A 14,379-nucleotide genomic window follows, 5' to 3' on the forward strand; every position below is an offset into this window, starting at 1 on the left:
CCCCCCACCCCCGTTGATTTCTGCTGAATGTTTGTAGCCCCGCCTCCAACTTGATATTGCTGCCTTTTGTCTGCTTTCTGAATCAGGCTATTCCAGTCGTCAATACTAGAGTGGTGAGCACCTCATCTGATGGTTCACTATCTAATCACTGTTTTTCTTTACCTACTCTTCCATATTGATTGCTTTACCTGTGCTTGCTGTAGACTAAGAAACCATTGGGGGTAGATCTTTTCCCAGTGCAGAAGAGAGAGTTCCAGAAATCTCAGCACTCCCAACGCTAGGTGGAACTGGCCTTGGGAAAGTTCTTTTAGGCTTTAGGCCAGTTCTTTGTACCGGTTTGCTAAGAACTGTCCCCAGGAACAAGGGTTTGAATCAAATCTGATAATGCCTCAGTTTGCAAAGCACTGGAGCAAAAAACAGTTTTATCCTCAAACCATCATCGACTAGGCGACCTTGGAACAGTCGCTTAGCTTCTCTGTTTGCTGCTCTGGGAAATGTGAATAATAACTCCACTTCTTTTTAACCTCACAGGGCTTTCAGGAACAGCAAATGAGCTGCCCTGGTTTGCTGATTGGGGTATATTTGCAGATGTCAGGAGTCCTGGCAAGGACTTCAGAACGTTACAAAACCTTTTGTGCATTTGACTAAAAATGGAGTTGGCTGCTTTAGCAAATATGAGCGCACATTTCAGCAGCTAGAAGTGGATTTGGAGTCTGTTTCCCTTGAGGTTGAATACATTCTCAGAGGGTGTTTTCATTGCTCTGTTTATTCTCAAAAAAACTAGAGCTGCTCTCACTCTTAACAGAAAACTACCTAGTGACCTGGGATGAGTCATAATGGTCTCTGTCTTTTGCAAAGAAATGAAACTACATAAATTAGTGGTGGTGGTGGTGGTGGTGGTGGTGGTGGTGATTGCAGCGGTGATGGGAGGGGAGGAGCAGCGGGGATGGGGGTGCGGCAGCAGTGGTGGTAACAGTGACAGTGTTGACACCACTGCATCGATCCTCATTACGTCATGTATCACACTCTACATTTCTGGATTCTCCCAGAAGCGGATGCCAAAGGGGAGCTAAATGTGCCCTTTTTTTTTTAACTAAGGGAAATGCAAATGGGAAAAGAAGGAGTTGCAGAGAGGTAAAACAGCCACCAGACACGAACGCTCTATGTTAGTCTGCCCTTGAGTAACAGAGGGTGGAGAGGGATGGATGGAAGCATTCTAGACCACCTGCTATCTAAGAAAGGTTTGGAAAACCTGTCAAGGAATTCTTGAGCCAAAGTCAGCCATCTGGGAAGTTCTGGGTCTCCGGAGAACAATTCTACCACGTCAGCCTTGCAAGTTCGAATCTGGCTGAGAATAGCTCACAGGAGAAGCACGCCTGCTGTACAACTCAGGCAACCGATTTCACAGACACTCCCTTGGCTCTTGGTGAATTGCTCGCCCTCCAACTGGAGGCCTGCAAGGGCATGCTCACAGCCATCACAGCTTCACCGCAGAGAGAAAGAAAATGAGACCCAGGCAGCTTAGAGGACGAAGCCAAGGTCAAGTGGCCCGATTGCAGAGCCAGGATTAAAAGTAGAAGAATCTAACTTGGAAATCACTTCTGCGGCGGAGCACAGGAAAGGAAGAATTAAGAAACAAGGCAATTTCAGTCAGAGAGGCCCTTCTGTTAAAACTCAAAGGAAGACTGGCATGAAAATGGTTTCTGATCTGTGGAGGAAACTCCTATTTCCTAGCAGTGATGGAGTTTTTCCCACATAGCATATCAATAACGGACAGATCCCATAGTGTAATGGCCTATCATACTTTGCAGCTTCCACAGAAAGGCATTTAACAGTAAAAGAGCTGTAGAGAGCCGATATAAAAGGAGATGTTGGGTGAAGGGCAGAAACTCTCAAAGAATACTTTTTAAAGATTTATTTGCCTTTTATGTAAGTACACTGTCTCTGTCTTCAGATGCACCAGAAGAGGGCGTCCATCAGAGTCCATTACAGATGGTTGTGAGCCACCATGTGGTTGCTGGGAATTGAACTCAGGACCTCTGGAAAAGTAGTTAGTGCTCTTAACCTCTGAGCCATCTCTCCAGCTCCGTCAAAGAGTGTTTAAAAAAAAAAAAAGAAAGAAAGAATACATTGGAAGGAATTTTCCCTTCCGTTTGTGTTCACTTTTAAATCGTTTCTCATGAGTGTTCAGAACATTACTTTATCATTACCTGTGTGGGGATGAAAACAGGCGCCCATGCGGCCGAAGTCAGGTTTTGGTGGTTGAATAACTTCCTAGTGGTTTCGCCATGTGCCGCAGACTTTACTGTATCATTCTTTCATAGATCCAATCAATAAACATTTGAGCTTGCCTTGTTCTATGCTTGGTACAGGGGGGATATGAGTAGATAAAATGCATCCCTGCCTTCAGAATTAGCAGTGGGATTGGCACAAGCCTAGGCATACATGAGTCCATCGTAGCTTCACAAGGTTCCTCATGGAGGGCAGTGACTCTTACCTGTCCCTGCCCCCTCACAGAGAAGGAAACTAAGGCCAGAGAGAAGAACTTGAGAAACCATTTTTGTAAACAGTGGCAAGCTTGCCTCTGTCTTCAGACACCTATCCTTGAGTGCCTTCACTCTGTCACACTACTGAGAGCAAAGAGCATCTAAAGGGCTACAGATCTCTTGAAAGCCTGAAACACAGCCTCCTCAGACCTTCCATTGCCATCCAGCAATGTGAGTCTTCCTGAAAAACCAGGTAAAGGACAACCATGGTTGGGTGCACTCACTGGAAGTGACAATCCACTCCCTCTTGCCTCCCTACTTCACCTCCCATACATGAGCAAGGCCTGAAATCTTCCCCGAGACACCTGCACATTAGCCTCATAGAATGTCAGGAGCCCTGGCCTTAAGCTCACCCATACTCCCTAAAGGGCTTCCACGGGCCTAGGTGGGATCCACTTTCAACTTAGAGGGGTCAAGTGTTAGGAAGAACACAGGAGAGGTGAAAGGCCAACAGATCCACCTCCAGTGCTCCAACCATACCTACCTGTAAGGCAGCCACCATTAAAAGGGAGGTGTGGCCCCCTTGGGTCCCAGATACCCCAGCAGCCAAACCTGGCTCATCCTGTTTCCATGTAGCCCCTCTGGGTAAAGGTTCCATACTGTAAAGGCAATCAAGCTAGTCCTTTTGAGAAAGGAAATACAGTCTGGTCTATGGACACGGAGGAGCAAGCCACAGTACCACTGCGAAGGCAGCTATGCTTCTGAGAGCCACTGCTTTCTCTCTCCATCCTCCCCAAAGCTTCAGCAGATTACTACAGCTCCTTCCATGGTCACTAGGCTATGGAAGCAACCTAGGCATCCATCAGCAGAGGGATGGGTAGGAAACATGGGCTATGCACACATGGAGTTGCTCCCAGCCATAAAGAATGAAATCATGAGCCAGGCTGTGGTGGTGCACACATTTAATCCCAGCACTTGAAAGGCAGAGGCAATCTGCAAGATTGAGGCCAGCCTGAGCGGCAGTACAAGTTCCAGAACAGCCAGGACACAGAGAAACTCTGTCTCAAAACAAAACAAAACAAAACAAAACAAAACAAAACAAAACTGAAATTATGTCACTGCATGAAAGATTTACAACTGCAAACGATTACATTAAGTCAGCCTCAGGAGTACAAATGTTACACGTTTTCTCTCATTCGTGGGCCCTAGATTTTACAGCGACATATATAAAATTATGTACATACAGATTATAGGCAAGTAGAAGTGACATTGTATGGGGGGAAAAGGAGGGACTAACGGGGAGAGTGGGTGGGGGAGGGGAGGCTAGTAGGACACAGTGAAAGTACATTACAAAATGGTATGAAAATGGCCTGGTGGAATTCAACATGGCAGAACTGTAAAAGGGTCTTGAACTCCAGCCTACCCAACCCTCCTTAGGATCTCTCAGCCCTTAATAGATGCTGGGGGGAGGAGAGACATCCTTTTCAGAGCTATGGCCAATGGTTAGTTGTCTGTGGTCTGTGGATAACAGCTTCTGCCCATGCCGTGATGAAATTCATTGAGTCACAGCAAAGAAAAAAGAAAAGAAGGAAGAGAAAAGGAAAAAAAGTAGAAGGGGGCTAGTTGACATGAGGAGAGGGGTCAACAGGAATGGGGGTGAGTAAAATCAGAGGTGAAGATGGTCATATGTATATGTGTATGTATATGTATGAAAAGGTCACATGAAACAGACTGTAATGTATAATTAATACAAATAATACAAACCTTAAACAGTAAACTCAAGATAGAACAGACCAAGGTCCAAAACCCTTGAGCGCCAATGGAAAGAGAATGAGATGGCTGAGAACAGGCTGGCCCCCTGCCTCATACCTGCCCTCTCCCACCTCCTCAACAAGATGCTCATTTTCTCTCACCTGAGTCACGGCCTCAGCTCCTGATCCCCTCTCCCTCACTTCCATCCTGCACATCACAGCTATCCGGAGCTGTCTGAGCTGTCCGGCAAAGCAGATCTACTGCAGGTAGCACATGTCCAGGGTAGGAAGCAGACTCCCTGTGGCTTACCCAAAGACTCCCATCCAGGACTTGGCACTCACCTATCTCCCTGTCCCACCCACTTCCACACCCCTACAAACAACCTTTGCTCCAACCAAACCCAAGCCGGCCAACACTATGCCACCTTAGCTATGCCACTGTCCTGGAGAAACATGGCTTTGTTCTCCCTTTCCCTGCATCTCCTTACTCCAATTTTTTTGACAAATTCTGACAATTCATAAGTGTCACCACCACTGAGAAGCCCTCTTTGATCCACCAAACCCTAGAATGATCATCTATCTCTCTGCTTCAAGGTGGAATGTATGAGTGCTTATAAGTGGGAGGCTTCTGACTAGAGTTTGTTCCACTCCTGAATTTATCCATTCCTCCATACCACACATAAAAATCACCAGTTCAGATACCTGCTCCAAAGAAAAGTTGATGTTGTTAAATCAGCATGCAGAGGCGCACTTGCTGCTGTTGCATGTTTTCAGACGAAGACATCCAGACTCAAGTGATAAAGTCCTCAGAAGACAAAATGATCTGGGCACCATTGGGGTGAGTTGTTTATGGAAAGGATAAAGAAGGAGACACTGCACTGTGTTCCCAACACTTGGTTCTGGGCTCTCTTGTCCTCTTAATGGGGTGCTTGAAAGTCGTTTTTATTCATCTACATGAAATAGTTTTTAGGTCAGAAAAGAAATCAATCTTTGTGAGTCATCTCTCACCCTAAGGAGACAAACTCCCCCTCTAGTCTGCCTCCCTTCTGACTAAGAACAAACTTGGATTTGAAGATAACCAAGGTTTTGAGGCTTTTCTTGCCATGCTCCATTACCGCACACCCCACGCTGGAAGAGTATAAAGGAGAAGGTTCATTTGGGGCTTAATGAACCAACTCCATTTGGAGGACTAGTGTGCACATGGTTCCTCCTGAGCATCCCAAGATCTTCTGCATCTATAAAGCAAGGGCAGAGCTGAAACAACGGCAATAATGGTGAGAAGGAGCCCAGAGAATAAGGCGTTTAGGACTTGGGAAATGGTCGTCCAGTCAACTCCCTTCCATGAGTCTACAATCCAATACAACTCCATAGTTCATAAGAAGCATTAGGCAAGCCAGAAAGCAAGCATCCTGAAAAAAGAGGATGAGGTGGTTTGAATAGGTTTGGGCTCCCATGGATTTCTGTGTTTCAATGCCTGGACATAGGGAGTGGCACTCTTAGGAGGTGTGGCCTTAATGGAGTATGTGTGGCCTTGTTGGAGGAAGTGGTGTCCCACTGTGGGCGTGGACTTTCAGGTCTCTTCAAGATCCGCCCAGAATGGAATCGGACCCTCCTCCTGGCTGCCTACAGAAGACAGTCTCTCCTTGCTGCCTGCAGATCAAGATGTAGAACTCTCAGCTCCTTCTCCAGCACTGTGTCTGCCTGCAAACTGTCATGCTTCCCACCATGATATTAATGGACTGAAACTCTGAAACTGTAAGCCAGCCCCAATGAAATGTTTTCCTTTATAAGAGTTGCCTTGGCCAAGGTATCTCTTCACATCCTGTCTAAGACAGAGGGCTTAGTTCCCCTATTCTCTACTTGTCCTGGCTCTACTCCAAGCATGTCTCCTCCCCCAACACGGACAGAGAAGGAAGAACAATGCTATTCAGTAGGACAAACACACTAAGACAGGACATGTTGCTCCATGGTTAGTTCTAAGCAGGTGCTCAATAAACATGAGCTCTCTGCATCATTCCAAGTGGAAAGGACTGTGGGACCCATGAGATAAAGACAACAAGTGTCCAGTAGCCATGTTGGGCAGAGGTGCGAGGGTCCCAAGACCCAGAAGGCTTCAGAGAAAAGGTGTCCACGATACAGAAAGATCAAGACTCTGCCATAGACCAAGGGGAGGCAGAAAGGAAGGAAAATCAGCCACCACATGTGCCACAAGGACAAACACGCTGAATAGTGAACCAAGCTGGCATGATTAAAACTTAATCAAGTCTGTAAGTCAGGATACAGGATTTTAAGGCAAAGCTAGAAATGTAACAGGAGGCATGGTGGATTTAAGTCTTGTTAGTGAGCACGGGAAGCCAATACAATAAGAAGAGCCACAGACTCAAAAATGTGGGGTGAGTCTAGCAACAGTATGAAAGAGCCTGTGATGTGAGAGACTCACGAGAGAGAGTATGGGCAGATGTTAGTGAGACAGGGGATAGAGAAATGGCTCAGCTTGTAAGAACACATGAGGACTAGAGCTCAGGTCACAGCATGCATGGAAAAGCTGTGTGTGGTCCATTGCATGTCTGTAACAGCAACACTGAAGGCCGCAGAGACAGGAGGATTGTGGCGCTGGCTAGTTGCCAGCCTAGACAAAAAAACACAAGCAGGAGACCCTTTCTCAAAGTAACAAAGCATAGGGTGATAGAGGCAGATACTTAATGTCCTCTTCCTATCTCTGTGCCAGGCATGCATAGCTTTATATGTGTTGACATATACACCACACTCAAATGAGAAAAAAAAAAAGTTTACTGGGCTATATTCTGCCCTTAACTTGAGCAATCACAGAGAAGACAAAGAAGAGAGGTGAGCAACAGGTCCTTTTCTGAAGAGAAACGGAGGAGGGGGTGGGGAACTGTGGTCCAGTTGTAAAATCAATAAAATTAAGTGGAGAGAGAGAGAGAGAGAGAGAGAGAGAGAAAGAAAGAAAGAAAGAAAGAAAGAAAGAAGGAAAGAAAGAAAGAAAGAAAGAAAGAAAGAAAGAAAGAAAGAAAGAAAGAAAGAAAGAAAGAAAGAAAGAAAGAAAGAAAGAAAGAAAGACCCATAGGTCCCCACGATCAGAGAGAAGTCAGACGTGTTAGAGGCAGAGGGGTTACAGAGCACAGCGTTCTGCAAGGCAGAAAATGCAGGAGACTTGAGTGTGTGTGGTCCCACTGCACATTCAAAGGAGCTATCCCACAGACAGGAGCACAGGGAACCAGAATTCAGGTGGGGGGGGGGGGAATCCATCTGGGCTCCTGGGTATGAGTGTGATGAGGATCTAAGTGGTGCTGAAGCCTCAGGACTGAATGAAATGATCCAGAGGGAGTTGTAAAGTGAGAAGAAAGTAAAAGATGAGCTCAAGGGAGCAGCGTTTAAGGGACCATGAGTGAATGAGATGCACAAAGGAGTCTGGGAGAGAACAGAGAGGAAGTAGGGGGCAACCTAGATGCAGCTTCTCCGACAGAGTGACAATGGAGCTTCTACCCGTGGCACACCCGGAATCATTCATGTTCCTGGAACACAGGGGGTGGGTACCAGGTGAAGTTTCACTGTCCTATAGAATCGCTGGTCAGTTTTAACCGCATCCTTCCTGTTCTTGATTACGGGGTTCCTCTTCAATAGTCCCCCTGTTCTAGAACGCGTCGGTTTGCTAGAGCTCTCGAGAGCTGACAGGTTGAATTTGTTGTCCTCCAATAAAGTAAACCCTCCCTCACCAGCTCAGGACCAACGAGCCAGGACCCAGAGTGACCTCTGTATTTGCTAGACTGGGGATCCAGATCGCCTGTTGTTCTCCCCTTTGTCCTGACCCCAAAGTCAAAACTGTAGAGGTGAACAGCCACCACCGGGGTTCTTGCAGTCTAGTCAAAAATGCTTCCATAATATATTTTGATTTATGCCCTATGTTTTTCCCCTGTAATTTAAATTAACTAAAACATTTTGACAGGGAAACATCATTCCCCATCATGCAATTGCACCTTTCAAAATACCTTCTCTCCTCTGGGACCAAGTATTTGAGATCCTAGTTTGAATGCCACTGGCAGGGCCTTTTCTTTAAGCTAGGGGTCTGCCTCCTCCAGGAGTCTTGTCAAAAGCTGTTACCTCTCTTCACTGGGGCCCCTCCTATCTAGGCTCTAAGCAATGGTCAAGAAATCCTGAAAAATCCCTACATTGTTCTTACACTTTCAAAGGCTTCGTGGACAGGGCTCCCCCTCACCCCCTCCAGCCTTCCTTTCCTTCCACACCCTGTTCTCTCACTCTACAAAGTCTTCTTCAGTCATACTCAAGTAGATCCTAAGTAGGTGTTCTGATATCGCCATTGTCCTTAAAGATCCATAGTAAGAGGCAAAACCACATAAAATTGTATTTCAAGTTATTAGGAAGAAAGATCCTACAACTTCAGCACTTAACTCATTCTCTTGCTGAGGGAATCTGTCCATCTCTCCTCAGCTGATCACACTGACAAAAGAAGCTAAGGAATGTCAATAAATTCTAGGACAAAATACTTTAAAGAAAGAGTTGCACTGTGTTTATAACGCACTAGAAACTCAATGTATTCGTCGTCTGTCATTCATTCAGTGACTGTCCTCTCTGCACCAGGAAGGCTCCCTAATCCCCTGTCTCCAAGCCACCATTCATTAGCAAGCACTTGGAAAGTGCAAGGCCAAATGTCACAAAAAGAGTAGGTGTTCATGACCCTAGAGTTATAAAGGGGTTGTTGTTGTTGTTGTTGTTGTTGTTGTTGTTGTTTGCCTCTCTAAATAGCCCTGTCTGTCCTTGAACTCTGTAGACCAGGCTGGCCTCAAACTCACAGAGACCTACCTGCTTCTGCCTCCTGAGTGTTGAGGTTAAAGGTGTGCACCACTACACCCAGGTGACCCTAGAGTTTCAGTCTTTCTCTTGCTTTTAGCTTCCTCTCCTCTGATCCACCTTCCCCGTTGTCCCATCCCAGACCCAAGCCTCTGTTCAGAACCTTGCCTGCTTCTTCAGCCTCTTGGTGCACCAACCTGCACATCTTCCAAGGATCCACTATACTCTACACATATATATCAATTCCCAGCAACCACATGGTGGCTCATAAGTATCTATAATGAGACCTGGTACCCTCTTCTGACCTGCAGGCAGGATGCTGTTTATATAATAAATAAATAAATAAATAAATAAATAAATAAATAAATAAATAAATCTTTAAATTCTCTTCTTGATTCTCCAAATCTTTTCATTGAGAGCACTCTCCTGTTAGTAACTCTCAGACAAACAACCCAATATCCAAGCCTCACATTGCCTCTAGTTCTAACCAGCACCATCATCACCTTCCCATTTCAACCAGGAACTTATAGTGGATCCCCCAAACAGATCTGCTTGTGATTTAGTGCAACTCGACTTACTGAGAGAAGGCCCATAAAGAGGATGAGAGAAGCAGAGAACCAGGAGACTAGCCCAAGGAAAGTTCCAGTCTTTGCCTGAGCCCGGGGAACTCAGGAATCTTTATTCCTTCTCAGTGTTTGTCCAGCTCTGAAGCCCAGGGGCTGAGCTTTCAACCACTTATGGAATATGTGGCCACCATATATGGAAAAAACCCTGGGAGATATGGACTCCCAGAGACATCAAGAAGGAGATCCCTGTGTACCAAGGAAGGCTATGGGTACAAGCCAGAGAGAAAAGCACATAGAAGATGACATACAGGGAAGAGCAGATCGGAGAGACAACAGTGTCTATGTGTGGATACAGGAAGAAAGCTGCCCTCTAGGAACCACAGAAGAGACCCTCACAGAACTCTAAAGTTGTCTTGACTGAACTTAGACCCAGGAGAAATAAGTATCGAAGCCCATGCTATTTTGTTACAGTAGCCCAGCCCAAGTTAACTGAGACACCAACTTGGGCATCCTCTCCCTCCAGCTCTCAAATTACACTCTGCTTCTGCCCTCCCCTCTGCTACATCCTCCCTGCACCCCCTGTCACTTCTGCATCCAGCTTAGATTTCATGTTCAACACTTCTCTCCAGCCAACTTTCTTTCCATTTATCCTATGTGACCATGAACCTTCCTTGTCATCTTAACTAGACTTAGAATCACCATAGAAACACATCTTGTCATTCGGGGTATTTTCATAAAAGTTTAACGAAGCAAGAAAACCCCACCCTGTGTGTGGGCAGCGGGGGCCTGAACTGAACAAATGGGAAAGAAACCTAGCAAAGGATATTTGTCTTGCAGCTTCCTGACTGTGGATACAATGTTAGCTGCCGCCTCAAGCTCCTGGTGCCACGACCTCACTGTGAACTGTGGGCCAGGATAAAACCTTCCTTATTTAAGCTGCTTCGGTCAGGTAATTTGTTGCAGCCTATGAGAAAGGTAGTTATAGATCCCGGAACACCTAGAAGTGTACCTCTCAGAACCTACTCTTACACTCTGCTTTCTCTACAGGTAAGATGCTGAATATTTCTGGGAACATGGAATCTCCTTGGGGACTGCTGCCATTCTCAATCCACAGCCCCCTTCCTCATCTGGTCCTGTCCTGTTTCCCTTCTGTCACGATAAATATTATAAAGACACTAAAGCTAGCCTCACTATCAGTAGACACGATATAGACATAGACACTCTACAAGATACATATTTGCAAAGGAATTCTCTGCCGAAAGTGTCAAATAGTACACCTAAACTGGACTTGGCTTCCATCTATATATTTTAAGGAATCAACTATGTTGAACAAGGTATGCCATTGCCTTTATTCCAAGTCTCTGAGATGGAGACTGAACCCTCCCTCCCTTCTGGAACATTCTGCTTTGCAAGCAGTCCTAGCTAACCCCGTTTCCCAGCCTGACTGCTCAGTGCTCCTGGCTCACAGCAGCCACCAAAACCACCTTCAGAAACACTTTTCCATATGGGGGGGGGGAGTATTTAGACACGTCTTCCTTCACTGTGCCTACGGAGCTGCAAAAATAAACAAGATCTGTCGTAGGGAGAAGACAGTTTGTACAAAACATCCTACAAGACAGCTTTGCATTTGAGCATCACCTTCTGGGTAATCTCCCCTACAAAAAAAAAAAAAAAAGGTTCCTCTAAATGCGCATCCGTGATGCTGACATCAGCACCATCTCTGTGCTGCTCATGCAGCTATCAGAGGCGAGGGGTGGGTGTGGGTTGCAGGAAGAATATGACTAGAAGGGCGGTTGCCTCCAGTATTACTCACGAGGCTGAGGAGACAGTGACGGTGGAGGCGTACAAATCCATTCATCTGAAGAGTGTTAAGATAATAATAGCTCTGATTAGAGACGTCTTCAAGGAATCAAGAGACTTATTGAAAATGTGGGCTAGGTTCCCTGTAGTAAGACAGATCTGTGGATTTCCAGTAGCACCCATATCTGGAGGATAAGCCCGCCTCTGCTTGAAGGCAAAAGTCAGCACTGCCTGGGCAATCTTGGGGCTGAAACAGCTCCTAGGGAATTTTCCACACCAGCTGCTGAACTCCTCATCCCATCCCCAAAAATATCCTCTCTTGCTAGCGATTCTTTATGCCAGAGAGTAAACTCTTTAGGAGGCCTCTTGACAGTTGGCCCTTTCATCTCTGTCTGGGTCTTGCATAATCCCAACCTCAGCGCACACGCTGTAAATGCCTCGGTTAAAGTCCACAGAAGAAACTCAACAAAAGTTGATCAAGTGTCCCTTGGAGCCAAGGCACCAAGTGCACAGGGACAAGCAGCAGAGTCCCTGCTGCACAGGAGCTGAGCAATTGGGGTAGAAGTAATCCTATGTTGGGAGCAGAGGACGGTACCTTCACCTCTACCCCCACGTGACACAGCACTCATTCTCGGGCTCAGAGGTGACACACTCTGTCACGTGACTCCTCTAGAAAGCTGCCAAGAGTCATGCAGCTCCTTATGCTCTTAAGGGTAGGATGCCCAAAAGCAAGGGTGAACAGAAGTTTGCTCCAGTGACATTTTCAAGAGCCAAATCCTTTCTTGCCATGGATCCTTAGACTCAAGAGTTAACCAGGTGATAGCTCTGTGACTGGTCAGATAGATAACCAGGTGAAAGCTCTATGACTGGTCAGATAGATGCAACTGAGCAGCCAGAAGAAGCATATTTACCTCCAAGGAACCGTGAGATTTATTATTGGAAAATCTAAGTCAAATTAGATACATAATAGTAGCATATAGTAGCATTAAGCCCTTGATGTAGACGAAAAGAATTCCTGTCAGCTTCAGTGAATGTTAACTGCTGGTATGTGATCCTTCTAAATAACCCAACTAGGGAAACCGCGAGACGAAAAGAGTCATTTTCATAGAAAGTAAAATCTAATCTTCAGATTCTCAGGTTTGAGCCAAGGGATAGAACATTTGCAGAAGATCCTCGCTTCATGTTTAATTCATCAGATAGTCTTAATTCAACTGGTGCTTCATTTCCTCGAAATTGCCTCTGAGGGGGTCATCTGAAGTAGTTCTGTGGCTACGGCGCCTCCGTCTCGTAGAGAAGAGAGGAAAGAGAAGCAGGGAGATGGCCATAAGCAATTAAAAGAGCAAATGACTCACCCTGGCGCTTGTGGAATTTGTGGGCAGAGCCAAGAGTTCTTCGCCACTTAGAGAACTTTAATGGTCCTTCAGAGGCCAGTTACCCTTAGACCATCATACTGGGGAGGCAGTCCACTCAACAGACATTTGCACCATGGGCACAAGGGTTTCATCCCACAGACAAATTCCAACATGCCCCACCACTAACTCACCAAGGACTTCCACTTGAGGCCCAGTTCTCAAGTTTTCTACATCACACTACAAGTACAGGGTGGGTGGTTCCTTTTGCCTTCATAGGGCATACGTATGTGACTCAATTTTCTTTTCTTTTTCATTCCTTTCTCTTTTTTTCTACTCCCTTTCCTTTCCTTTTCTTTTCTTTTCTTTTCTTTTTTTTAAGGATGTGGTCTCATGCACCCAAACTGGCCTCAAACCACTAATACCCAAGGATGGCCTTGAACATTTTATACCCTTGTCTCCAGTTCTTCTGGAGGCACGCGCTGCTACCCACAGCTGGGTTCTGTGGTAGTGCAGATCGAACTAAGGGTTTCATGGGAGCTACCCACACTCTCTACAGCTTCAACCCATAATGCAATTTCTATAAACCTGGCATTTGATGAGAACCTACTACATACTTGGCATTCTGAGGTGTGCTAAAATGATTTAGTAAATGCATTATTATCACCAGAGCTGGTGGCTAAAATCCACCGTTTTAACCATTTTAAAATGACCAAGGTGAGCTTCCATATACAGCCAGCAAAAAATGCAGGGCAACCAGTTAAATTTGTGTTTTAGATAAATAATCACAACAAAATTTCCAGTGTAGGCCAAATACTACCTGAAACAGACTTTTCCAAATTTTCTTTTGCAATTCAAATTCCACTGGATAGCTGGTATGTTGTCTGCCAACCCTAAGTTAAGGACCAGATAGAAGCACAGCTATTAACCATCCAACGCACAAGCCAAAACTGATCCTAGAAGTACTGTGCACAGCACTACGGTTTGATGTGTTCTCAGAGTCTGTGCGCTAGAAACCTGGTGGCCAGTGTGTCCGTGCTGAAACATAGGACCAGTAAAGGGTGATGGACCGGGGAAAGTGACTCAGTGGCAGGCCATGTGCTTAGCATGTATGAAGCTTTAGATTCAGTCCCCACAGAAAACCCCCAAAAGTAATCCAACTAGCAAGCTCTGCCCTCATAAGTGGGCTAACTTCACTGTGCAGGGAGTAGGCTTATTTCTAAGAGTGGGCTTGCTGTAAAAGCAGGTTTGGTTGAATTGACATATTTAAACAAATGTCATTAGACCATTACAATTTTAAGTATAAAGTACTGCTATTGACTAAATTGATTCTTCTACAGTAAGCGTGACCCCTCCAATGACTAATGAGGAAACAACACACATTAGGATTATTAGCAGCCAATACACTATCCCAAGTGCTCAATCTCTTAGTCAGTCTTGACTTATTTGCATATGCATGGGTGCACCTTTGAGTTCTGTCACAAGAAATCCCATGAAAGACTTGCTCAAAGAAATCCGGCCTCAGTAGGGCCACAAGCCTCTCCAGTCAGAAAAGCGCCAGGGTAGCTAGGGCGCAGGGTAGGCTGACACTTGCCAG

The 14,379-nt window shown here is 45.7% G+C and overlaps 1 protein-coding gene and 1 long non-coding RNA gene across 2 annotated transcripts in view; one reads left to right on the forward strand and one right to left on the reverse strand.

The window, feature by feature from the left end:
• LOC110307090 overlaps window positions 1-2,358 on the forward strand; it is a 2,834-nt gene extending 476 nt beyond the window's left edge. Inside the window, exons 2-3 of the long non-coding RNA XR_002379355.1 lie at window positions 87-113; window positions 1,099-2,358. This is a non-coding gene — a long non-coding RNA (uncharacterized LOC110307090). The remainder of the gene's footprint in view (window positions 1-86; window positions 114-1,098) is intronic.
• The window catches only part of Kcnk10 (potassium two pore domain channel subfamily K member 10), a 130,460-nt gene that overhangs the window by 79,588 nt on the left and 36,493 nt on the right, over window positions 1-14,379 (reverse strand). The window lies entirely within an intron of this gene.

The sequence above is a fragment of the Mus caroli genome, chromosome 12, assembly GCF_900094665.2.
Source record: "Mus caroli chromosome 12, CAROLI_EIJ_v1.1, whole genome shotgun sequence".
NCBI lineage: Eukaryota > Metazoa > Chordata > Mammalia > Rodentia > Muridae > Mus > Mus caroli.